The sequence below is a fragment of the Dendroctonus ponderosae genome, unplaced genomic scaffold, assembly GCF_020466585.1.
Source record: "Dendroctonus ponderosae isolate FM_Combo_2020 unplaced genomic scaffold, Dpon_F_20191213v2 Dpon_F_20191213_1, whole genome shotgun sequence".
Taxonomy (NCBI): domain Eukaryota; kingdom Metazoa; phylum Arthropoda; class Insecta; order Coleoptera; family Curculionidae; genus Dendroctonus; species Dendroctonus ponderosae.
Genome location: NW_026017110.1, coordinates 26,514,166 through 26,541,680, shown reverse-complemented (window position 1 = coordinate 26,541,680; position 27,515 = coordinate 26,514,166). Strand labels below are relative to the sequence as shown.

Sequence of the window (27,515 nt, the reverse complement as noted above, 5' to 3'; positions counted from 1 at the left end):
TGGCAAATAAATCATTTAAAGCAAAAATTGAGCCATCGTGCATACACCTGTTTCAACTGCAAGGTAGAAAACCTAAATTAATGATAAAACCCCACCAATTGCTTTCGAACAAGAAAACCTTATAAAAAGCAATTCAAAGCGTATCCTCCCCATCTTCCTTTGTAACTGGCTCATATTTTTTCCTCCTTTTATGCCCTCATTCCGTTCATAATGGAAGAGGCTTTGAGGAAACACTAAACGTGGGTTTGTTCGTGTATTGGTTTTGAGCTTGAGCGCACTAATTATCCTAGAGATTGAAGGGCTTAATTACATAAACTATTAATATATTGTTGCATATAATTAATTAAGGTTTTTGGTAGTCGGTCGCTTATTTAGTTGATTTAATTCGCGCCCCTAGCAAGATGTGAGGCCATTTTTTCTGGCCTATTTAAGGTCCGCATATAAACTAACTAAAAGCTGGTGGATTCGATAATTGAGGGAGTCTCCACTGTTGGCAAAACTTTCGTTTAAAAATTAAGTCAATTGAGGCTGCTCTTTTGCCTGAGCTGAACCGCATTGGGCATGGTTGAGACATTGTTGTCCAAGAAGTTAAAGAGTAGATTCTAGATTTTAACTACTCTTGCTCGTAGGTGGCATCAGACTGATAGACGTTTTAATCAAAAAGCCCTCAAATTAGACAAATATTTTCGATAAAGTCGCGAGAAAAATACGGTCTCGACATGAATATTGCATTCGGCCCGCTCCCGCCCTTCCGAGGCGAAGTTCTTTTGGTTTGCTAGATTATTGAACCCTAACAGTTATCTCGGATGACGACAACCCGACCCTTTTCACTGGCGCTGAGCCACACGTGTTTACATGTCGGAATTATTACGTTACGGCCTCCTCCTCGGTTTATTTTTCAAGGGGCTCTTGTCTCATGCAGTTTCGACTGATTAAATCTTATTGATCCGCAGCTTAATAAGGCTTTGTACCGGGACAAATCGCGCCCCGATTCCGATTCGTGTTGTTTGAGGCCGAATTCAACTAGTTCTGATCGTCTTTCGAAAATGTTTTGACATTTTAATCATCAGGTTCCTCATTAAGCTCCTATCACCAATGATCGATTCACAGCCCGAAGAGCTTCGGAACAACTTTTTGCAGCAAAAGTTTCGAAACTGTTATTCGCCACCATTAAAAAATGTTTAGAAGCTCTAATTGGGAATCTTTGATCTATTTAATGTCCTCCATTGACTACTAAAGTCTTTGCTTACGGATATTCCGAGTATCGGTTTAGCAGCAACAGCATTTATCGAGTTTTAATTTGTGACGAAAAACGCCATTAGAGTTGTTTTAAAAACTGACTAAAATTTTAAAATTGTCTTCTATTTCTTTTGCCTTTTTTCCAATTACTTGACTGATTTTCAGTACCCAAAAATGCTTGCGAAAAGTACAAAAAGCAATAAATGCGAATTATCATCATCAGCCATAAGAAGATGAATAATATTCCTTTGATCAACAAATAAATAATAAACTTTATAGCAGAAATAGGAAAGGCAAACGTGGGGGGAAGAGAAAAGAGATAAAAAATAAAACTGAGAGACTAAATCAAAAAGCTCCAATAAATAAGGCGAATTGGATTTAATAATTAATACGAAACGAAGGAAAGAACGGGAGAGTGAAAAAATAGAGCTCAAAGGAATACGTTTGGAACAATCATAAAACGTTTAAAAGCTGATTAGTTGGAAGAGACGAAATGAAAAAAACGTAGTTCCAAAGAAACATCAAGAACTGATGTGAGGAAAAATGTGACAGTTTTCATAGGTTTGAATTGAAAAGAGAAACAATCATACTAAAACAATGAAAACGTGATTAAAGTAAGCGGCAGCATATATTATCCCTATTTTTCAGTGGTATCTAATTCAAACAAAAATTATTGCAAATAACGCCTCTAAAACGGTATTTGGAAGACTCCAGATTGTAGCAAAATATCCGTTTTGCATATGTAAGAAAATCTTCTTGATGTAAACGTTCCATTTCGGAAGGTTTATTATTTCTTTTAATTCCCATAACAATGATAGTAAATATTTTCCGCAAACAATCCGTGTCACAGCGAAATCATGAAGTTCAAGGAAATGTGACCGACCATTATTTTGTTCCTCTTAAACTTGGAACCCGTCCAAGACAATAATGTCGGACAAAAGTTTGTGCTTTCATCAGAACAAATTAGCGGTTAGCTCCATTTAAATAAGCATTCGCAATTTTATTTTTCGCGTAATAAAGGCGATTTTCCACTCCTTGTCCCTCTTTCAAGCCAAATTATTTTCAGGAAAAACTTTTCCGAATTCCATTATGTATTTAAATCGTGACAGAGGAAATCTGTCGAAGATTTACTGGGATACTGTTGGATCGGAAAGGCCACTTTGGTATTAGTTTCGCTTTTGGGTTGTAGATAAGTTTTAAATCAAAACAGTTTTTCGCGTCCAGCTTTTTCAAATCGAAATATGAACACATTTAACCTAAAACCTTAAACCTAAGAATTTAGTCCTTGAAAAGTAGTTTTGCAAATAAAGTTCAACACTCAGCAACAGACAGCATTATATCGATAGACACATTCAGTCGCATCCTCGGTCTGGCTGCTGCGATATTCTGGCTTTCATTACTCTCAGGATATATGAGCGAAATTGCTTCTGGATAGAGCGACTGGGCATTAAATATGAATAGAAAATTCCTCCCTTGAAATTAGTAAGGACATGTACGGATCGAAACCATTGCTTTGATTTAAAATCGTGTTATTTTCTTTGCAATTATCCAGAAAGGCAATCATAACAATGGCACACAGTTATATGATTTCTATGTAATACGATTGAGTGGTTTTGTTATATTTAGAGAAAGAATCTCGTCCATTGGGTTTTTTTAAACTTTTCCAATGGGTTTGAGTTAACCATCTTAATCCTTATGTATTTCCAATACAAAGCTAAGTTCAGGAAGATGGCAGTATTGTCGATACAGCTCGTGCATATATTTAGAAACGTAAAATACACATTCTTGAATTGCACAGTTTTAAGTTGGAACATTCCGCATTTAAATTCGTTGAATTCATGCATGTCGGGAAATACATTTTGACTTTTTGTGGTTTTCTGTTACAGTCCGTAGTTGCTTCAATAAAAAGCCGAACGGTAAATGTTGGCATGGCCTCTTAGTTGTCCCGATCGGAATCTATTAGATTTTTTCACTTGCGGTCATTTAAATGTCCTGTTTCATGCAAATTCTATTCATGCCAGAGACGCGCCAAAAGAACGAGTAGAAAACGGTAGGTAGACGATTCGAGGCATTTTCGAGGGACATTCATTTACGGCATACGTTTGAAGCCTGTCAAGGTATGAATGAATGTCGACATGTGGAATATTACTGCAACTACTATTTACTACTACTGTCTTCACCAGTTTTCTAATAAATAATTTGAAGAACCAACATATTGCAAGCTTATTTGGTTTGTGCTCAATACCAATGCTTGATGAACAACTAAATGTATCAATGAAATACCGCCGTTTGTGCTTGATATAAAAATTCTAAATCTTTACCACAAGTTAGGAAACGCACTTGTAAAAGAATAAAATGCGAAACTAAAACCGCATCCGAATTGAAAATCAGACTGAGAAATCCGTGTTTATAAATCGCAGTATTGCGGCGGCCATAAAACAACAACTACATTTCATAATTAATTAACGCATTTTGCCGGATATTCGACGGCGTAGGGTTTGGAGCTGATTTCATCGAATTACGTTTAGAGGAAAATACGGAATAATTACTGGTTGATTAGCATGTTAAGTGCGGAACGGATCGATTACTACCCGATATTTGACTGATAAAGAGAGTTCTGGTAATAGTCGAGAATCCAAATAGATCCCGCTATTAATAGCGTAACTTATGAGTATGGAAGTGCGTGTAAATATGCTCAGCGATCCGACCGTAAAGACCCTGGAAAGAGGTTTAATGGAAATAACGCATTAAATTGTTTTTGGATTTAACGGATTATGTTCGGATCAGCAGCCGGATTTACTTGATCATACGATGGAGTTTTACAATACTTACTTTGGGATTTGTCACTGGTCAAATTAATAGCAAACTTTAGTCTCAACTTCTTACCTATTAATTTAAGGATTTTACTAACAATTTTCCAAAATAACTAAATCTGTCTCTCATTGCTGTTCGATCAAATGATCTAAAAATAGAAGCAAATATTTTAAATTTACATCGATACTGTGAAGTAAATCAAAATTCCACTTTCGAGGGGCTTCAGCAGATGCATTCGGAACTAATAGATTCCTGCCTACAGTGGGATCACGACACTCGACACTCGGATTCTGTTCATTTGAATTTATTCGATACTCGAGCAAACACGATTTGGGATCGACAAAAAAATGTTACTCGATTGATCAGAATTAACTGAAAAAGGGCGTTTTGAACCAAGTCGAACACCCCCCGTATTTGAGAAGATTCGACCAGAATGTCAGAGATAGAATTTCATCAACAGATTAAATGCATATTTTAAGGCTGGTTCTTGCAGCAAATCTCAACGTCTTTGTTTCGTGGTAACCGGACAGACCAGCATGTAGTTTGGACCACCTACGGTTTGAAAATCATCCGCTTTTTCTATCAATTAAAGTAATTAATGAAAAAGTAAAAACTTCTCATTCTTCCTCAGACTTCGCTTTGAGTGAGGTCAACTTGTTGCAGTTCCCGCAAAAGGTTCTAGATTTACTTTAGCGCATTGTTTGGAACGTAGGCAAGAGAGAATTTGCGACCGCACCCAAATCACTATAAGAACTAGTTTTATCCCAATGTGAAAATCGAGAAACTGGATCGAAGACAGTGCTACTCCATTGAGTCCTCATTTAATCAACTAAATTGACATTGTACTCGCTTAAAGTGAATAGTGTTGTGCAAATTCACAATATCCCCTTCTTTTAAGCAGGAAAACTGCGGAATTCTAATTAATTTTACACTAATAAAATCGGCGCGTTTGAAGATATTCGTAGCAATATTTAATTGCCTAAAAAACAATCATACTAATGGGCAAATAATTAATTATTGGGCTGGAAAGATGAAGCAAAAAGCGACTGTATAAACAGCTTGCCGTTAATGCTAAAGCAACATTAATAATTTCACTCTAAGCAGATCCGCATCGTTTCTCTCCCGCTTTTATTGATATAAAGTCAGCTAGGGTGCAAGTGATAATACAAGTGTTTTCGTTATCGGTTAGAAAAGCATACAAACTTTTTGCAGTTTGATATTAGTCCGTAAGACGGTCCTCTCTTTAATAAAAGTTTCGGGAAAATCCCTTTATAAGAATCCAATTTTGCGACGCAAAAGCGTGGCATAACTTCCTAACAAGTATGTTCCGATAAAACATCCTTATAATCTCCCTCTGATTTAGCAACGCGTTCTGTATAACCCTCGTTGCTGGCTGTAATTCTATCCATTCTGCGATGCCCCTTTTATGTACATATCGATCTTGGAGCCCTCATTCTTAACCGCTCAGTTTTCCGTATTTATGTCTGCGTTCTAACGAAGTTTATTAAATCGCTAATGAAACCAACTTTTCTTACCTTTATTTGTTTCTTTCAAAATAGCTTTGGAATTGAATTGGTCTGGAAGGTTATTGAGGTACTGATGATTCAATTTCATTGTGGCCGAAAGTGATGGATTTTTTCAGTAAATGCAACAGGTTGATGTTTTTCCGCCCATTCAACTCCCATTAGCATCAATCCTAACCCATCTGGCCAAGCAGTAAATTCGAGATTCCTCCACTTATTTTAATTAAACCTTGCCGAACAAAGAGATATCGATCTTTCGGGTTTTGCAGCAATGAAGTTAAAACTACTTAACTGTATTGATATGATCGGGTTCACGCCAAACCGACTAACAAGCGAAACACTGCCAATATAGCTATCAGTCCCTCATAACCTATTCCAAATCCAATTTAATAACTAAAAGTTTCTATTTATATCCCACTATTCGGGCCGAAATAAATATTAAGGGCTGTTTCGGGTCGAAGTACTTATTGAAATGAGTTCAGCAACATGGGCCCTAGCTGAGGAGCTCCCCCAAGTAAACATCTGCTGGCGGCGAAATCGAAGTTTGGCTTTGGCTACGTTTCCATCGTGAATTATCACATTACAATCACTTCCCAAACGATTCCAGTCTACTTAATCATTAAAACGGCCATTTGCTACAAGCCCTTGACTTGTTGTTTTAAATAATAGACATTTGTCGAGATTTAAAGAGCCGTAATAGAATTTTGTTGGATTAAAGGCCGGTGTTTGATGGGTTTAACTTAGACGTAAAGTGCTGGTCCTAACAGTAACTATCTGCTAATCAAAACGACTTTTTTAATGGGAAAGATGGAAAACGCTTTATTGACTAAACAGATAAAAAATGTATATTTTCATTGTCACCTTTATCATTTGCTTTTTAAATTGAACTCTAACATTCGAGCGTTTAGTTGTTGCACAGTTAAAGGACGCAGCTTTTATAATTACGTTGACGTAAATTTCGTTTTTAATTACAACTTCACTATCCGTTTGGAAACAATTCATCATGCTACTACCACTGCATCTATTTTGAATCAATATGGACTGCACGGACGGAGCTAATAAATAGTAATGCGAGTGTTGCCCGTTTGCAGTTTAAACTTGATTAAAACTGCTGGCTCTACTAATGGATTGGGTAGAGCCAGTCCTCATTGTAAAATTTGTTTATTGCATGGATATTAAATGCCTAATAGAGCAAATATGCTGGGCAATATCGATAGTTTGCTTTGACCGTTCAAGCTGATTTTCGACTGAATTCGAATCAAAACACTCGTCCATTTTAGCAAAATAATGTTCACTCAAGCCTAAAAGCCGCACAATTTCGATTTCGGGGATTGTCCCGATAGTTGACTAGTCTTCGATAAAAAACCTGAAGCTTTTAATGGCAATTTGTAAAGTTTCCAAATGGATGGACACTGGAAAAAATCTTGAAAAACACTAAGAAAGACAATGCTAGCAACACGAAAGCCGGGTCGCATGTAGACTAGTGGTTAAAGAGCCTAAATCTCACCCTTCCCCAGCTCGAAGCCACCGCCAGCATTTCAATAGAGCAGAAAATACAAAAGATAGCGAAATTGAGCGTAGTTAGAGTTCAGTCTATGAGCGTCCAAATGGGATTTCATAATCATTATAATCGGAGAGGAAATGTTACAATGCATTAAATGCCAAATCTTCGATATTTATCCGATCATCATCTTCAATTGCAACAAATCAAAATCACTGTCTGGCTAAATGAAACTTGCTCTTGCATAAAGTGCATGCTGAGCAGTTAGTTAAAATGTGTTGATCGGACGATCGGTTTTTGATAGTTTTTAAGAGAATGCTTAAAGAACGATCACTTTCGCCATTGTCTGGGGACGGATTCCGATACAGCTGTTGGCCCGCGTTGGTTACCATTCAACCCATGTGACGTCACAGACCGGTAAGCGAATGGGCAGGTAGTAACACACTTTGCCAGGCCCACCTGACTCGTTCCAAAACAATATCGAATCGGTGTTTTTGTTTCAATTGTTTCTGGGGTGGATTTCATGTGGGAATTTCTCTGGTTGGGCGAAGGGAGAGCAAAAATGCAATTTTGTTTTGTTCGGAATCGAAAAGTCGCCGCTGGTATCAGCTGGCTGTGAAGCTGCACGACAACAATGAATTTCAATTGAATATTATTTGGTACCGCGGTGATTTGTTTTTGAAATCCGTAGGTATTACATATGGTGGTTTCTCGAACATTGGGCGAAACTTGTTAGTGATAAACATATTAATTGCGGTTGCAAGAGAGCAATTAGGAGCCACTTTGTAGAATATTTTGTCATTAATTTAGTGGAAAAATATAAGGGCTTTAAGAAATTCAGATTTTATTCTAAGATCGACACTTTCAATCAAACTTCCTACTCATTCGAGCGGTTATTTATTTAAAATTTAGCTCCAAAGCAAGAAGGCAGGCTCGAACGATCTCAGCCATATTTTTTGACCCTGCGCTAATTAGCATCCATAATGGATTGATAAATTCATTTATTGACGGTGGAAACTCGCCTTAAGATTGGAAAAATGAAATTCGTATATCGCAATCTGCGATGTCAGAAACAAGAAGTTAACTTGACACTATCGGTTGGATCCAGTCCAACTTGAACAGCGTTACTTACGGTATCTTTTATTTGCACTTTATTTACTCTCTCTTACGGCCAGTTTTGGATGATTCGTATGTTAAATTAAATTTGATCTATGCATTTTGATGCGGTGAAATTGAAATTGTTAAAAATGCGCCATACTTATTAAGATGAATAATTTTAAATAAGGAAAATTAAGAAAACCTATTTGTTGGGTGCAGTTGAGCCAATTCATACAAACAGGAATTTGCCTCAAGATCCAAAGATTACCACAGACATTATTATTAAAGTCGTAAGTTAATTATTTTAAATCGACTAATTTTGCAAATCAAAATATTTTGAAAACGGTTGTTCTAGCCATTTTTGATGGAAATACCTGTTTACATAAAATGAAAGAAGAATTAATTTTCTTTCTTGAAAAAATATGACTGGCAAAGGGAAAGATGTAGATGCAGGTGTAAACCAAACTACACCAAGTGACTTTGTGGCATGTTTTGCGGCTAGTAAATTCATAAATCAATTGGCATTGGCCGCAATGATACACAGCTTTTTGTAGACACTTCCTAACAATGCAAACAATACACATATGAAAATTGCACCGTCATTGTTTACCAACATTTATATTTATTTGTCTTTAATTATATTGCGTTTCTTCCGAGATACCATCCAGTGTTTGAGTCAAGATCTCCCGCATTTAATTTCCCGGTTAATACGCCCACAAAGCTAAATAGGCAACGCTTAAAAAGTCTGTATCATTTTCCATGCAAATTCGCAAATTTCCAGTAAAACACTAACGAGTCCCGGCAGGTTTTTACGGTTTAATCCAGTGGTTATGCCCATTCGGTAAATTCGGGTCAGTGCACATCGCAGATCCTGTAAGTGATGTCCAATTGGCCAATTAACAGTAGATAGCCACACTTTTAGAAAGCTGCATCAGTAAAATCATACTTGATTAGCGCATTTCTTGTGGGAAATTTGTAATTCGAGCTTTTAGCATTTCACGTGAATAATCGGTGAGCGGCATCAAGGTTCGTGAAATTATAATGAACTTTGTGGATACTGGACTGATCTGTTATACAATAAATGCACCGTTAAATGAATGCAGGCTGGAAAAAAATTGAAGAGAAAGTAAGTGGACTAGAAGTTACACAATACGGTATTATGAATTTGAATGACTTGAAGATGGCAAATTTAGCGTGATATTTAGATTCGAATCTCGGTGATTGACATCCGATTAAATGGTCTAACCAACTGCTAGAAGAAAAAAATTAATGGTGGGCTACTTTCCAAGAGAATGTTGCAGCTTTTGGAAACAATAAGCGAACATTTTAAACATTTATGTTCATTTAGGTAAAAACAAAGTATTTCGCTTTCCAAAAATTGAAGGCTGACTTCAATCAATTACAGGAGAACCGAATTAATTCCGTCCTAAACTAAATTTTAAGGATTAGTAGACTGTAGGACACTACACAACTTGCAAAGAACCCAATTACTTGCGACTTAACTTTGAAACTTGGTATTTCGATGCCCAACTATTTAAAGGAGTTCCATTTTCTATTTCACACAGATATTCGTTCAAGCTTAACTCTAACTCGTGGACTACAGCTGAAAAACCAGGTTTGATGTCTTAAAATGGTCGATCACGCAAATTTTGAATACAAAACACTTGTATTGTTGCGCTATGTAATGAACCAAAACACTTTGAGTCGATTGGGTTTTCACACTTCACAACTAATCTCATTAATTAATTGAAGTGAAATATTCGGTTATTGTGTTGGATATTTTGAAAACTCTTGTCATCTAAATTGATAAAATTTGTTCTCGATTAGAAGCTCAAAACACTAGATCTGTTGAGTAGTTCGGAGTTACGAGAGAATTAAAAACGGTATTAAAATATAAAACGCATACAATGTCATTTTTCGAACGTAACATGCTAGATGGAAGAGATAAACTATTGAGAAAACCGCACAGCGGAAATCATTCTTTATTATTGCTCGGGTCGGGTATTCGGACGATGATGCGATTCATCATGAACATCTGACATGCCACTTATTTCAACAGGAATTTAAACTTTTACAACTCCAGTAAATGGAAACACTTATTGCTTATTAGCTGAGATGGCTCTAATGTTGAGGTATTACTACATACCAACAACATGCGGCATTCCTCCGATTTGACATTGTTTCGTTTGTCTTCTGTTCTCACGGCGTTAGCTTCATTATAAACGTGTGAATGGTCTTGGCTAATTATCCAGCAATACGATTCATTAGCACCACATTAAATTAATAATTGATATGTAACGGCTACCGCGAACTGCTTTTTAATTTAGATCGTAAATTACGCCCACGAAGGCAAATGTCTTTACCAACTTTGCTTTCTAAACCAATTCAAACGAGTCAACTTGACTTTGGAAGCGCAGCAATCAAATGCACATTTAGTTTTCTTCTGAACTGTTCCATTCGATCCTAGTGATAGTTTCTCTATATCTGTTTGACGTTTCACCTAAATTGGATTTTAAATGCATTAGACTCGAGATTGGTTCGCCTTTGAAGGCACGCTGCTGCTGCTTAAAGCAAAATAAAAAAGCTTTGTCAACAGTGCTTGTCGCAGAAGTTGCGAGCGATTTTAATATTGAGGAAACTTCCAAACGAGGAGGGTTTTTTCACTTTCAATGTGGATTTTGTGGATTCCCAAATGGGAAGGAATTCTCCACTGTATGTGAACAATATCAAGATATTTCACCAAGATCAAACAATCATGTAAGATTTCAAGCAATTTTGCTTTATTGGCAGTGTATTTTTTATGGAGAAAAAATTAAAAACTCGCATGCAATGATAAGGTCAACAAACGCAGTTATATCTACTCTATCAGCGTCCGTTTTAACAATGTCTGCAACGTTCAAACGTCCCAACGCAGAATATATTCCATTTTAATCAAATGGAGCTCAGCAAAGAAATCCCGACGGAACAGATTTTCACATTTTTACAGAGGAAGGAAATATTGAGGGAACAATTTTGTCAAATATTTACGATTGGATGTTTCCTTATCCGGATTTAAATTAAACCGTATTTGAGTTATTCGGGCCGAATTGGCGCAGTGGTCTACTTTGCTTTGTAAACCGAATATTTGCATGTAACACTTGTTGGGGTTTTTATTCGGCTAAACAATCCCAAATAAAACAGTTCATTCTTGGAAGCTCGTAATGGAAAATTGCATATTCGAGTGCTGTTTGCTCTTTGAATTAGTGAATTATCATGCAGATGTTTGAAGTGTGCCCGTGTTACCGTGTTGATACTTACGAAAGATGTACATACTTACCCAATTCTATGCTGAAGTTTTTCGGGCTACCATCCTGAAGAAAGTGATTGATGAAACATTGGAATTAATACCATTATCTAAAAATAAAAAGACAATATTTAAAAAAGTATTTTTAAGTGCGGTCATGTATAATAAATGGAAAAGCCTTTGTATACAGAGTGGGCAGTAAACCTTCCATAATACTTTGGCTGATCAAATCCCCGACGAATTAGAAAATTAAAAAAGCGTGGGTGTCGAGACTTTTCGCAGCTCTTCGCGAGTCTCGGATGGCCGTAAGTAAACGTTTTCTTTGAGGCAACCCCAATAAAAATCTGGTGGATTTAAATCCGGCGAGCGTGGGGGTCACAAAATATGTCTATGACGTCCAATCGATCTACGAGGCAAAATGTTTTTAGGTGTTCTCTTATAACCAATGCATATTAGGAAGGGCACCCAAGTTGGAACCGCATTTGTTGCCTATTGATTCAGAAAAGTCTTCAAATAATACTGCCAGCTGATTTTGCAAGCGTTGCAAAGAATTTCCGAATATTCCTGTCCAAACGTTGACTTTAAGTCGATGTTGAAAATTATTTTCTTTGAAGGCATGTGGATTCTCGAAAGTGCCACCAAGTTTGTATGAAGAATCATGAGAAATGCGGTATAAAAAAAATGTTGGAAACCACCTTAGGTCGCCCTTTTATTCCTCGTATTCTTCGTTCAGATTAGGCGTTGTGTTTGCCAGTAGCGTCTTAAGAACAAATAATCTTTAACATCAGTTTGTTGTAGGAAATCACTTTGAGTTAATTAACGCATTAAACCGGAATGAACTTTTGCAGCCCCATGAAGAAGTAATAAACATGGGGCTATTCAGTTACATAATAAAAAAAAAGTTATTCAGGAGTTTGAAGATATATTTTTAGAAGCTTGTTCTAAACCATCTTATCGACCAAGGACATCTTACTCATTTTCAGGGATGTAGTAATCATTTAATTAAAAATATTGCGAATATTATTTTTCGCTTTTTTCGCACTTATTAACTATGAATGTGGTAGAACTCATAATCATTTAGACGAAAACAAAAAAGGCAAAAACTACAAACTTTTGCCAAAATGACGACACGCGCAATAGTCCAGTCAAATTAGACTTTAAAAGGCATGTTTCGGGCGCTAAATGGATGTCAGAATATTGAAACAATAGTTTGCGTGCGATTTCCGACTGAGAAACATTGTTTAAATAATGAAAGAACCTGGGGAAAACCGCTTTTTGCGCATAACTTTTGAACCGTTTTTATAACGCCGATTTTAACGTATTTTTTTTTTCTATATTTAATTTAGTTTCGCTTGCAAAGAATCGTACTATAACTTTGTTGGAAGGTATTTGAACGCTTAATAAGCGGTATAAATTTTAGCTCAAAATATTCATTTATATTACTATTTGTTATGCAAAAAAGGCTCTTGCCAGACTCTAAATAAGTGTTTAGACACTCCGGAGAGACTTCTCTGTTTTACCCCTAAAGAATTATACTACAACGTACAATAAAGGAAAAGTTGATTGTTGAAGGGTAAATTGTTTAAACATTAAGTTGAAAACCAGGAATTTTTTATGGTAAAAATTAAAAGGTAAATTATTTTCAGATAAAATTTCCACATCGTTTACTTAATTGCTATGATTTGAATGCAAATTTTAAGCGTTTAATTATTGCTCATAGCAAATTCAAAAAGAATCGTAGCAATTAAGTAATCGATGTGGAAAATAATTTACCCTTTAACTTTTAACATGAAAAATTCCTGATTTTCAACTTAATGTTTAAACAATTTAACCTTCAGTAATCAACTTTTTTTATTGTGCGTTGTAGTATTACTCTTTACGAGTAAAATAGACCCTTGAAAAAGTCTCTACGACGTCTCAAAAAAGACTTATCCAGAATCGGGCAAGAGTCTTTTGTACATAACAAATAAAAACGAACAAAAAGTTCTGATTATTTTAAGCTAAAATTTATACAGAAATTAATTTTGATTAATCTTTTACCTTCATCCATTTACTCTGGAAAAAATCTAATCCGACTGGACTATAAGGCCTTGTTAAGACGGTGTTGGTTGTTGGGTGTGTGTTAAATACGCGAGAATAATATTTTTATTTTCTGACTTGTTGGTTTATCACGCGAAATATTGTCGATATTTTACGAGACACCCTGTATATATCGTGCCCTTTAAATTGAACTTATGGTTCAGTTCTTGTCGCACTTTTGCGCCTCTGGTCTTTTGCAACCTCTTATCTACTTCGCTGAATGTTTCCGATTGCGAACAGTGCACGTCCTTGTACGTCGGTAGAATTCAATTAAATTTATAAAAAAAGTCGAATAAATCCCTGGCGAAAACAATTAAAAACGCAGGTGAGTTAAAAGCGCTCAATATCCTATTTCTTAACCAGAGTTAACAAAACGTAAACAGGTTAATTTGCATACAAGCCTGAAAGGTGTTCGATGCGTTCTCTCGTTTATTATCATTATTGCGCTAGACCCGTTTAACTGTTGGATATTTGCATAGAGAGAGAGCGAAGAATTCAACCAGGGCTCAGTGAGCTAAATACGAAATATTAAGCGGCAATTATTATGGGTTTGCTTAAATGTTCGGTTAATAATGAATAATTTACAATTTACTTCACAAGGTAGACGTAGCTATCGTGTGGAGTAAATAAAGATGGAGCAACTTCCTACAATTGTCTGGTCCTTGACTTGAAGCAACAGCTGGTTCTTGGGATTTTGAAATTGCTCGGAATTTTCAATAGCAGCCAACCGCTGTTATGGTGCCGATTTTCATGTCAGTAGAATTTTTTCAATTTGGAATTAATCAGGGTTATTACCGCACTCACTTAAATATCCATTTGGTAATTCGCTATTGTGCAAGTACCAAAACGATTCCAGTTATTTTCTTTCCTCAGCTTTGTGTGTCGATTTGGATGGCTACTAACAAGGTCGGATATAAGAGAAAGTGCTTATGGGAGTACAACGTGTCCCAATTTGATTCAACGTTTTATTATTGACGATGTTATTTAAGTCCGAAGCCAAACTTTAGGAGTGATTTTAAAAAGATACCATACGTTTGATAAATAATCAATAAAATAACACGCGGGTTTTTATTTTGAAGAATTTACTTTGTTCTAAAGCATATTTCTGCAGTAGATTTAAACCAGCATCTTTCCTTAATTTGAGCTAATAAATAATAAAGCTTCCACTATAACGAAAAACGAAAAACGCATGCGAATACATTAATCTTAACGACTGCAAACTGCACTTGCAGAGTTCTTCTGGGAACATGGCTGCGATATTTTATACAGTTTCATTAGCGACGTCCAGGCTCGTTTCAAAGCAATTTTTCAAACCCCGAATAGTGCTACTTTTAATAATTTAAAAACTTGTTGATTTGCTAATTACAATGTCACCGGTTTTGCGTTGTAATTGACAATACCGTTTGAGTGCCTTTTAGTGTACCTTTGCCAAATAATCGAACAGTGTTTGTAACAGTAATGTTGCATGAAAAGACTTTGCTCCATATGCTGGAGTTTAAAAAATAATAAAATATTTATATGGACCTTGACGGGCATTTTCCGGAAACAAAGAGCGTTTCAACACGAAAATAAGTCAAGTGGAAAAAGGGTAATGTCGATAATGGTGAAGACCCAAAAATAATAAAAAATACATTTTCCCACACCGATAAGAGTTGCAATAAATCAAACACTAAGAGATTTCAACAAGCTTTGCAACATTGATGGTCTAGATTGCACATTACCACAACATCTAGGTTAAACCAATCGAACGATGAAATTGACAAACTTACTATTAAAGGTACTATTCGGTCAATTTCGGCATTCGACTGAACAATGGATAACAGAGAGAAATTCAATACTCCCGCTTACGTAACGGTGGGGTATTAAAAATGTTTGCTTCACTGCGTTCCTGCAAGATTGTTTAACGGTTTTGCAGGTAAAAGTCGATCGAAACTCGACGATTCATTTTGTAAATAATTGATTCGTTGATTATTTAATTATAATGAGAATGTGTTCATTGAAGTCAAGAGATTGAATTAATTGTTGCTCATTGTCGGTATGAACACGTTTATTACCACCATCCATGGCTGATTAAGTTTAAAGTTTTATGGTGCTCGATCAACACACATAAATCGAGGTTTTGGTTTTGTGTTCAATGGCATTCAGGAGCAAATTGAATTTGAAATATTTCAATTATATCCGCATTTTAGCTGAAAAATGCTTATATAAATATTTACGGGATTTAAAGTCATTCCTCGATTTGACAGACATTAGAACAACTGCTTAAGACAATTATTAGATACTTAACACACCACATAGGAATTATGGCAAAATGTATTATATATCCTCGCTCAGGTTGTTTGACATAAGGAAATGTATGCAAATGTTATTTCTGCTATCGCCGATTTCCTCAAGTGAATGGAAAAATAAAACTATGACGAATTCAAACACACTTTTGTTATGAAAGGTAAAGTAAATAAAGGAAATTCTACCTCTGATTCCGTGCGCTTTTACAACTGAAGCTTACATTGAGGAATTGATCAAAGCTGGCGGTTTCAAGATAGCATAATGTGTAACAACTGTTCTATTCAAATAATTGATTTGCAATATTTTGCTGAAGATTTTGAAGTAAATTCTAGAGGGCAGCAAGCAACTGCAGCCACTTAGCCAGCTGAACATTATATATTCAAACCAATACTGATTTAATCGCCGATAAAGACCTTGGCCAATTACCAATTTTAAAGTGTAAACACGCCTCAATACCATTTTATTACATATAATGGAACTCACATAAATTTATCATTTAAAACGCATTTAGGAGGTTGCCTGATAAATTGAAACTAAACGTTTTCGGTAATAATAAACAATGCAGCGTTAGTCAACTTTATGGAAAACTAGCGTCCAAAATATTCGCAGTTTCTTCTTTAACTTGGCTTTACCTGATCAAACGGAGTCTCAAAAAGAACAATTTCAAATAAAAGAATTCGAGTTGTAATCCAATAAATATAAAATGCATTTTCCCGAAGAGCATCTTCTCGAGTAACTCCATGAAATTTATATATTGAAGGATTTAAATACGGCGGGACAAACAAAACAGTAAAGAAAGCATGAAGTCGGGAACGTAATTTATTTCGAGATCGTGATTATTCCATAATTAATAGCTTTCTACAGAAAAAGGCCGCGAAAATCGTCCATTTTTAAAGCAGAGTGTAAAAAGTTTGACCCTTTTTTCCTCAGTTCTTTATTAATTTTTATTGGCTTAATATTTAGAGTGATGTATCTGTATTAATCGGCCCCAAAAAGGGTTCAAATGTTGCTTTCCCGGAACGTCATTCGGACTTATGCTTATTAAATATTTTTAATGTTTCATCAGGCTTGCCAGCACCTTTCTAATTACATATAAAAGCTCAAACATTTTGCAAATGCGCCCCCGTACGCTCATTAAATTTTAACAACTTTTGTTGGCAAAGTTCACTGTATATCATTTATTAATTACTGTTACTGATTAATCGCGTAAAATTTGTAAATCTTTTGAGTTGTTCAGTTGTCTAGAAACATTAGGTTGCAAAATACCATAGAAAACTAGTTTTACTGTTTTCAGCTAAGTGGAAAAAATATCTAGAATCGATAGATTAATTGATAATAGATCGATTTTATGGCACCGGTGTGCCGCACATCTAGTTATACGATCGCCTAAAGGAAATGAACACAGTATTAGCATAATTATACATCGCATTAGAAATTTAATGAGCGCCTTTGAAATTGAGCGGCAAAGTGTGCGTAACACAAAATTGCCAAGTGTTTCGCTTCAAGAGAATTGTCTAATGCTTTTTTCCTGTTTGTTTTAATCCAAAATTCGCTCTGCCATACAAGGCGCCCCCCATATAGTTTCACCAAGGCGACAACATCAAAACCGATACGTTTTTTAAGTAGTAAAAAGCATTCTAGAGTATTTTCCTGTAAAAATAATCACCCCCGTTCCTAAACAGATAGGACAGATAGAGTGTTTTTTGGGAGGCGATTTGTTTTAAATATGGGCCTCCATTCAACGTGTTTTTCATCGCGTTGAATTCGAAATGCTATTTTTGGCCTATTAAAGTGGAAACTTTAAGTTTTATTGCTTCCACATGTATCAAATATAAATCTTATTATTTTCGAACTTTCAAGCAAACAGTGCTTCGGTAATTACGCATCTGGAATGTATGTATATAGCTGGAGCCAATAAACTAATAGAGCATTACGCAATGCACAAAATACCTTGCACTTAAATCTGGGTGTGGCAATGTTACGTTTCTCGTAAAAATAAAAAGGCCATAAAATGCACTTGAAAATATATCGGAAGCTCCAACTCACACTGATTTATTTGTTCAAGTCCAACAGCCATTTAAATACCGTTAGTGAATAAGAGAGAAATTTTACAATTTGCTTTGTTTAGCTTCGCAAATAACTCCATTATGCACTGCGAGTTGCGCCCAATTGCTGCTTCTTAATATTAATTCCAAACTATGCACTTATTTATTCAAAGCGCTATTTTCGATCAACAAAAAGAGTTCTATTTTTACTAACTAATCGAAGTGGGTTTGCGTTATTTATAAAATTCCTGGGTATTTTAAGCCTGGCTTACGCCATACTTTTGTCGATTACTTTGGCGAATTACAATTGAAGAGTACACCACATGCCACATGGTTAGCATTTGGCCAGAGGTTAAAAATTTAACTAGATTTTACAATAATAAATTAAGTAATTCAAGTAAGCAGTAAGTAACTGGATTTAATAACATTTTGAAATGTTATTAATTACTTGGCGAAGCTCTCAGTATTTTAACAAAAGCCTCTATGTTAACGGGCAAACGAATTACAATCATTAGAAGAAACACGGGAATTTCCAGTAAATATTCTAATTCGACTACTAGCCAGCAGTCATAAATGCTTAATGGTTGTACGTCTGTATGCTTTAGTTGCAAAACATCACAATGCAAATTAGTGAATGAATCGCGTTTAGCTACTAATAAGGTACTGGTGTTGCAGGAATTATATTGCGGAACGTAGTCAGGAAGCCATCGAAGACAATAACATCGTTTAGTTTTCCTCAGGCAATAGCTGTATAAAAACCCGAACGTTAAAAGCCTTACGTGTTTCTGGTTGCATTCCTCGCTAGGAAAATACTGTTTTATTTGAGGAATTGTCAGCGAAAAAGTTTGTTTTTTGAGCACACAGCAAAGCCGAGTCTTTAATAAGCCTTGGCCCCTAAATCCTGTAATGTTTTGTGTTGAGAATTAGCACAGAAATTACCCAGAATAATTTTCCAATTTGGCTAGTCAATAAAGTACAGGAATCGATTGCGTCCAATGTTCCTCCTCTGCAACGGAGAGATCAGTTTTAAAAATTTCGAAATCTACTGAAATTTACATTGAACTGGAAACGTAAGTTTTACTGCATGTTGGAGTTACGTATGTAACCACTTTGTCCTAGTTTTACCGATCAACAACATTTGCTTCAGTCAACTGTTTCAATTTTTTGCAATGCAAATTTAAATGCATACAAAGAACTTCTTCAATATTTATTCATAAACAAACACGGGAAATAAATTTCTGGGTTGCCGATATGAAACCGAACAGATTAAACGATTTAAATACCACAGAACGAACAAAACAATAAAGAAATAATCGGGACAGCGATAAAGTAATTTATTCAGCGCTTGTGATTATCCCGTAATTAATAGCTTTTCGACTAGGGCGCTCAACAAATAGTTCATTTTTCAATTCACCGGGCCGTTTATCCAGTGGTACTTTGAAATTGAAGTCAACTAATTAGAGGGAATGCTTTTAAAATTGTTTTTGTTGTTGTTGTTGTCGTTGTTGCGTTAACAGGCTGTTGGGATGCAGTTTTGCAAGAAATTCTAATTGAAAGAAATGTTTTTGTACAAGACAAGACAACCAATAGCTTCATTTCGTTTCTTCAGTCGACGGAAACAGCAGTAAATAACTAATTTCAAATTGTAAACACTCGTGAGTTTCAAGCGGCAGTCATTGCTCGAGCACGATATAAATAAAACTTTTATTGCTGATGACATTTTATGTGAAATCCTTTAAATTGCTTCCAGTTACTTTTCTGGTCCGTTGGGCACCTTTACATTCGGTGAATAATTATGGTGCACAAAAGGTGGTCTCATTTAATCGTGCAAAGGACAACTCTATTGAATTGTTTAGTTGGAAATTTTCATTACTTATTTTTGCGATTCTTTCTCTTTCTTCTGTGCAATTATTTTATGTATTGAAAATGCTCTTCTTGTCGTTATATAGGGCATATACTGCGCCAGTAGCCGATATTTACCTCCCAAGGCGAAGTTCGCTTTATCAACATCTAGTCATCGAATTATACAGTGCGAGTCTCTGACTTGGAATAAATTCAGTGAATGAAAGACAAGTTTTATTTTGCAAATGGGAAGCGTTCAATTTAAAACACTAACCGACGTTAAGTAACATATTTTCAAAAAAATCAAACTGTAAAAGTTCATAAAGTAAGGAATAAATTCAAGTAAAATTCGGGGAATTTCATGGGTTTTATGCATTTTGAACACAACATTGTAATTTACAGAGGACAACAAAATTAACTTAAGAGTCGCATCTCAAGGCGAATAATTAACGTGACGCTCCCAGTGTTTGCTTGGATTTATGGATTCTACGTAAAATTCCAAGGATTTTTCTTGGAATCCAAAATCCAAATCCAATGTGAATAGATATTCGCCTTATTGTGAAAACAGGGCAGTTGAAAAAAAATCCGTTAATGGATCATAAAAAAGTATTCGGATCGACTTATGGTCTATTAAGTACATGGAAAATCCTCCATAAATCCAACAAAAATGGGTGAGAGAAGTTTTATAAATAAAAAATTGAAACTTGAGGGTCGCGTCTTCAGTTGGAACACTGTACTTTATTTTATTCATTGTGCATATTGTTTTATATTTTGTATATTTTCAATGGCTTGCCAAATGTAAAGATAGAAACAGCCATACATACAAACTGATGATGGTGGAGAAAAACACCGAAACGTATTTGTAACATTTTAAATGATAAACAATAAAATTGACTTAATTTTATTGAAAAGCGATGTTGTAATTTTTTACGGTGATTTATTATCTACATTCTCTTGAAGTCCTTCAAATATTTGGAACGTATATTCATTTATAAAGCCTTTGTGAATTTTTTGCCAAAAATTTGCCAGGTTCACACTCAAACTGCAATATTTAAGCATTATAAAGAATTGCAATAAAATTAGTCAGTATTACTCACAGACATTTGTATATTAAAATATAATCGCGATGCTTTTTCTAAATTTATTAAATGTTACAACTAGCAAATGGCAACTTTCAGCGTCGGATGGTCGAAACACACCAGTGTTCAGAGGGTGTAAATCAGGCCTTTCCCTACTCAATATCAACTATTGACTATCCAATAAAGTCTTTGGAGAAATTGTTCAAAGGCAGTCAGAAATATTTGCCTTTTTGCTAGTGGTACGTCGAGTATCCCCTTGTCATGACTTCGCCAAATCTTTTACGAGAGCTTTTTATCAAATCCGGACTCTGTGCTTTTTTCTTGAAAGCACTGGATTTTTCTCAAGTATAATTCTTTACACTGCCAACAGTATAACGAGCCAATTGCGCTTGTCAAATATAATTTTTTTGTCAACACGATATGTCAAAAAATAATTGCAGGAACAAAGTTAATTAACTTGCAACGATCATTTGGGAGAGAAAATAACGGCAACGTTGGGCGATTACTTTAGTCAAAACTCAATGCAGGTTGTAAATCAGGATCAATCCATCATGTTTAGAGCTTTCAAATTCCTGTAAACATTAACAGCTTTAAAGTATTTTTGACGTTGCGTAAGCGATCCGTGTTATTTCTTTGTTTGCTTGCGCTTCAAGATGTCCATTTTCTATTAGCAAGGTCTGCAGGAACTGCAATGGCATTACATATGTATAACAGGAAGTTGACTCGCATTAATTGAAGCGAGCATGCGAACTTGTACCCGCATAACTTTGATGATTGTTTACGGAAAAAACTGCGTCGATTAATTTTTTTCAGCAAACTGTTTAATTCGATAAGTAACGACTTTTTAAATAGAAATGCGCAGCTGAAGCTGAGAGACAGGAATTACGCGGTGTCGCTTCAATAAAACTTTTATGGCAAATGACGGGTATAAAAATCAAGCTTTTTGGTTTAGTTTCAGTTTTAGAACAATTAAAGGTAGCAACTATGAAACTTACGTGCATCAAATTGCGTGTAATAAATATTCCTCAAAAAAAGCGTTAAAAAAATAATCCAAACAATACTAAAGCAGTGTCCACTCGCACCAAAAACGACAAAGTCCTTTTCCAGGCAATTTCAGCGAAATTCCAGTGGAAAAATGTGAAAAGCGCGGTTGATTAGGAATCGGGGCGCAATCGGCGCCCGACGGAAAAACACGGACAAATCCTGAAGAATTCAAATCTTCCTCAATCAACGTAAAGCGGGCTTAACGCGTCTACATGGGACAAGAGAATCGCGACTTGTGCGGCGTTGCCTTGCGCGATATTCCTGCTTCACCTTTGAAGCTGAAAGGAACAAATTATTGATATGTTCGACTATTCACGGTTAGCTGCAGCAGGATCACTGGTACTAATATTTGTTTCCAGTGAGCGCCGTGAAATAGAAAGCGATTTCGATGGCTGAAGTGCGCGCACGTGTCATCCTGCATGGAGAGCGCGAATGGTCGAATCAAAACTTTGCTTCGTTTTAGCAGAATTAAGTGTATTTGAGACAGATTTTTGTTGAGACCATTATCTGTAGATGATAAACTTTATTTTTGTGTGTGGTATAGAGGCGACATGCGGACATGTTTATGGTCTCTGTGCTTTAATGTGTGACGGGACCTGTTATTTGCTTAGGCTTTTGTTTGTTTGTCTTGTGTTTTTCTGGTCGAATAGATTTGGTTTTTCGATATTTCGTGGTCGTCAGCCATTATGTCGGTTTCTCAATCAAAGTTCCACTGGAATCTGAAACTGTACGGACTATTTAAAATATCGAAGCATCAGCTTCTAAGACACGATTAGTTTTGGTTCGTTATTTCGAAACATTATCCAGCCTTTTTAATTGGCTGCCTGCTTGAAGTTTCCTGTAAATTATTCGGTTGCAAAAATTAGAAATTATAATAATGTAACTGCTGAGTGCTACGTTTGCTAAGCACAAAAATCAGCTCTGAAGAGCAGAGGCATTATTTTGCACTACGGCTTGAATGCTGGAAAATGTGCGCAAAAAAGCACTATGTATTAGTATATAAGTATTTGTTATAAATTGTTTATTGTCATGATTCTCTTAATTCAATAAAACTATGGTATTTACATTTTTTTGTCCAGTGTGCACAAACCTACTTCCTCCGTTTATTCTCTTTTAGCCCCCAGTTGCTCCTTCAAAAACTAGTTGTTTAAAAAAAACCTTCTCAGTTAAGCCTGTATAATTATTTATTTGGTTTTCTTTAGCTGTTTTTATAGATATATTTTTACTACTTTCATCTATCTTAGGTAAGTCGATAGGTGTCGATCTGCTATTGGCTTTTAGCAGGTTACAGCTAATAAGATGTAAATGTTGGTTTGTTTGCGACCTAAAAAGCTACCGAATATACAACTTTGATGTTTTTGAGTGTATAATAAGGCTAGCGTCGGTTAAAGATCGTGACGGCTCAAAAACGACTCAAAATGGATAGAAAATGTTGATTATTTTGAATCTGAAGATTCTAGTGGTTTTTTCAGTGGCGCCGTTGCATTCCTCGTTTCTTTTCGATGAAAATTATATGGAATTCAAGATATTTTGAAAGATTTAATTTTTTTGATAAAATCGACTTTTTACTCTTTTGACATTTTCCACCTAAAAACAAAATTTTGCAACTGTGTCTTTTGCGGGAATTGGATTGTTTTCGACCTAAGAAGCTTCCCAGTATCCACATATAAACCTTCCCGCTCTATAATAAGGAAGAAATCGTCAGTCAAAGATAGTGACCGCTCAAAAACGACTCAAAATGGAAAGAAAACGTTGATTATTTCGAATCTGAAGATTTTAGTGGATTTTTTAAGAGGCGCCGTTGCATTCCTCGTTTCCTTTCGATGAAAATTGTATGGAGTTCAAGATATTTTCAAAGATTTAAATTTCTTGCTAAAATCGACGATGAAATTGAACGAAATGAAAAATTTTCGACCAAAAATCAAAATTTTACAACTGTGTTTTTTTGTGCTCATTGGATTGTTTTCGACCTAAGAAGCTTTCCAGTATCCACATATAAAGCTTTTCGCTCTATAATAAGGAATAAATCGTCAGTCAAAGATAGTAACCGCTCAAAAACGTCTCAAAATGGACAGAAAATATTGATTATTTCGAATCTGAAGCTTTTAGTGATTTTTTTAGGAGCGCCATTCCATTTCTCGATGAAAATTTACATAATTTTCATCGGTTCAAGATATTTTGAGAGATTTGAATTTTTTGCTCTCGACCTTTTCCCCTTGAAATCGATCTCTTCCCCTTGCAAAATTTTCGATAAAAAATCAAAATTGTTCAACTACACATTGTTGTGTATTTTTTGCGCTTCTTAGATTGTTTTCGACCTAAGAAGCTTCTCAGTATCCACATATAAAGATTTTCCCTTTATAATAAGGAAGAGTGGGTTTTTAAGGACGCAGTTGCACTCCTTGTTTCTTTCCGATTAAAATTATGTAGACCTCAAGATATTTTGATATAAATTGACCTTTTTAAAACTTGTTAAATAAAAATTGCTCAACTGTGTTTTTTGGGCGGATTGGATTTTTTGCGACCCTAAGAAGCTCTCCATATACATGAATACAGCTTAATAAGAAATATATCGTCAGTTAAACATCGTTATCGCTCAAAAATGGATCATAATGGACAGAAAATTTTGATTATTTTGGATCTGAAGACTCTAGAGTGATTTTTAAGTAGCTCGTTGCATCGTGGGCCTCTTTTCGGTGAAAATTATGTAAGATTCAAATCATTTTGAGTTATTCAGTCGATCTTTTATTTTATTCACAAAGCAGATGAACCCCTTCAAGTGGATTCGTTTTAATGAAAGCTAATCTTGGAAATATCGTTAATACTCATGGTTGAATAAATTATCCGACATTACTTTAGAAATATCAAACGGGAAATATTTCATTTTATTCCCCTTTTAATCGAAGTTTGAAGTTGGCTCTATTTTCGAGAAATTTTAGGATCAAAGCATATCGGTCATTGATATCGAAGAAATACTTTCAGGAGGTTTTGATTCTCCTATAATTCAACAATTTTATTTTGTACACTGAACCAAACTAGTCAAGATACGATATTATCTGGAATAAAATGTGCAAGTTTTAAGGAACTCTATAACGGTTTTGCATTGTACTTGCGAAATGTTGAGCAATTGCCCTAAAAAGCAAACATCTGAATGAACTGAAAGTTGAAGAACGGAAAACCATCGAATAGTTTGATAATTGAAGTTTTACCAGTCGCAAATAACCATCTAAAATAAACAAATTATAAAGCCCTAAAACCATAAGAATTAATAATAAAAGCGCTCATTTAAAAAAAAAAATTAATAATAAAAAATAATTAAAGCGCTCATTTGCGATTGAGTAAGCTTTAGGAATTTTAAGTTTTAAGAGCCTAACACCCGCTCTAACTACAATCGTTTTTTAAAGTTTGCAAAAGATAAATATTACTATTTTTTGTTTTGAAATTTGTAGTTGAAATTAATCTCTCAGGTTTGCTCAGATTATTCCGATTTTTCCACAACTCGATCTGCTTAAATGCATGTAGTTTCCAAACAAATCAATAGAAAACTTGAATTTTATACGCGTTTAAAGAGACACTGAACGTATATAATGTAGGAGGGCAGCCACGTGTTGATAAATTAGACGGTGCTCCAGAACCACGCTTTGATTTATCCGAACGGAATGTGGCTTGAACTCTATTTCATGTTGTGTTTTTATTTAAACTAATTTCTCGGAAAGTTCGAGCGGGGAGTTGAAGTTGGCCCGACGGCTCAGTAGTTAAGTTTTAATATGCTCTGCTTAGGAATTCGTATTTCTGTCTCGAAAATACATGTTCTTTTTCTCTGCGCTTGATTCTACGGAATTTCTCCTTCGGATTCATTGTGTTAGTTCAGTTCGATGAAAAAGTTACGTTCAAAATAATGCAATTGAGACTATTACACACAATTTCATCATATCTTCCTCGATCTTTAACTCTATTATTTTACAATAAAATAATACAACGCAACAACAACGTACTTACATCCCACATCCAATACATTGTTTGCATTGACAAAAGTCGGGTGGGTCCAAAAAGTCTGCAATAATTCTGCTTTCCATTCTTTAGCGTGCACTGGAAGTAAAGAGCGAATAGGATGACGGTATCGAATTTGTGCAGGTGATTTATTATTATCCACTTGCCCACCTCTATATATCATCTGTTAAATTACTTACTTTTATCAAAAATTGTTTTAAGTATTTTGGTAGATGAGTTGAGGGCACAAAGGTGAGTCTTGGTGCTTCTATGCATCACACTTCCACGGGAGCTTTGATATTTTCATCACTATATTTCGTGATCCTTCAATGAAATGTTCAAACCGGATTGCCTTCTACCGATGCTTCAATATCAACAACTGGGTTTTCCTTTCATCAATGTTACTTCATTCAAAATCAAAATCATTTCAGTACAAAAGTAAGAAAGCAATTTGCATTTCTTGAATTTAATCATATTGTGATGGCGTGCTGTTGCAATCGGCAGGATTGACCAATTATTCACCGTGTCAGGCATAATCGATTGATTATGGTGGCAATTTCTTGAATAGAACACTGGCCGTTTCTGTAATCCTTTCAAAGTACATGGTCACTCTTTAAAATCTCCTATTAGTTCGATTCAATGCCATGTTAATTAAGTTGCTATTTTTACATATGATATGGAAACAAAGAGTTTTCTGTTAGTCTGTTAGGAAGGATGTTTTTGAATACCCGATTTTTATGACGGTTTAAGGAAAAAGATTGATGATTTAGAACCTATATTGTTCACGATTTCATCGGTTTCGCACGCCAACCAAATGAGATCTCTATTGAGATGATTATTTTATTATTATTTATTTTATTATTATTATTATTTATGAATAGAACACTGGCCGTTTCTGTAATCCTTTCAAAGTACATGGTTTTTTTTTCAAAATACTTGCCATTTACATTAGATACCTGAACATGATTCAACAGTCAGAAACTGATTCCTTTGAAACCAGTTATGTAGAATCCAAAGCGGTTTCATGTCAATGCACAACTGCTTATTCCATCAGTAATGGCTCTGGAAGCATCTGAATCGCTTCGAAAATAGATGTCTGATGGACGAAAATCGTTTGCCGGAAAATTGCTGTGTCATAGACAAGCTTTAACTAAATATCTGAAATATCAAAGAACGCAGGAAAAGGACCATCAAGCCGAAACTCGCTAAGGAATTAGCGTACGCTAGAATAGCGTAAGTGAACCGAATTTTGGCATGATAACAGCCGACACAAAGCTCGTGTACTCAGCATAATTGTAATTCCAGATTAACTAGGCCAAGTCTGTTAAGTGTCAAACTTGAGGTGGCAATTAGGATCTCGATAATTTTATGGGCTACTATTTATTCTATCAGTTTCATAAAATGCCGATGGAACACGAGTTTTGGAAGCGAACAGCATTTTACACGCCGACTGTAAATTACCTTCTGGAAATTAGTCGAATGCATGCTGATCAAAACTCCAGTTGCTATTTAATTGAATCGTTTAATCAGCAAAATTAAACCGGCAAATCCTAGTTTTGCCTGTTACCTTAGTCATTCAGTGGAATGCTTAAAAATTCACAAATAGTCCACTCAGGAACAGTCTAGTAATTATTAACATAATGCTAATACTTGCAAGCTCTTCCTCGAAACTTTGCTTAGTCCGACTTGTAA

General features: G+C 35.4%; 1 protein-coding gene across 3 annotated transcripts in view; it reads right to left on the bottom strand.

Annotated features, from left to right (window-relative positions):
• Positions 1–22,094, bottom strand: part of LOC109533360 — a 53,511-nt gene extending 31,417 nt beyond the window's left edge. For 2 of the 3 annotated variants that reach the window (XM_019898654.2, XM_019898658.2), the window contains exons 1-2: positions 21,785–22,094; positions 11,492–11,568 (exon numbers count right to left, since the gene is read on the bottom strand). The gene's annotated coding sequence lies outside the window, so the exon portion shown is untranslated. Of the gene's footprint in view, positions 1–11,472; positions 11,569–21,784 lie in introns of all 3 variants that reach the window. The other variant, XM_019898655.2, reaches the window with a different exon arrangement.
• Positions 22,095–27,515: the final 5,421 nt, after the last annotated feature.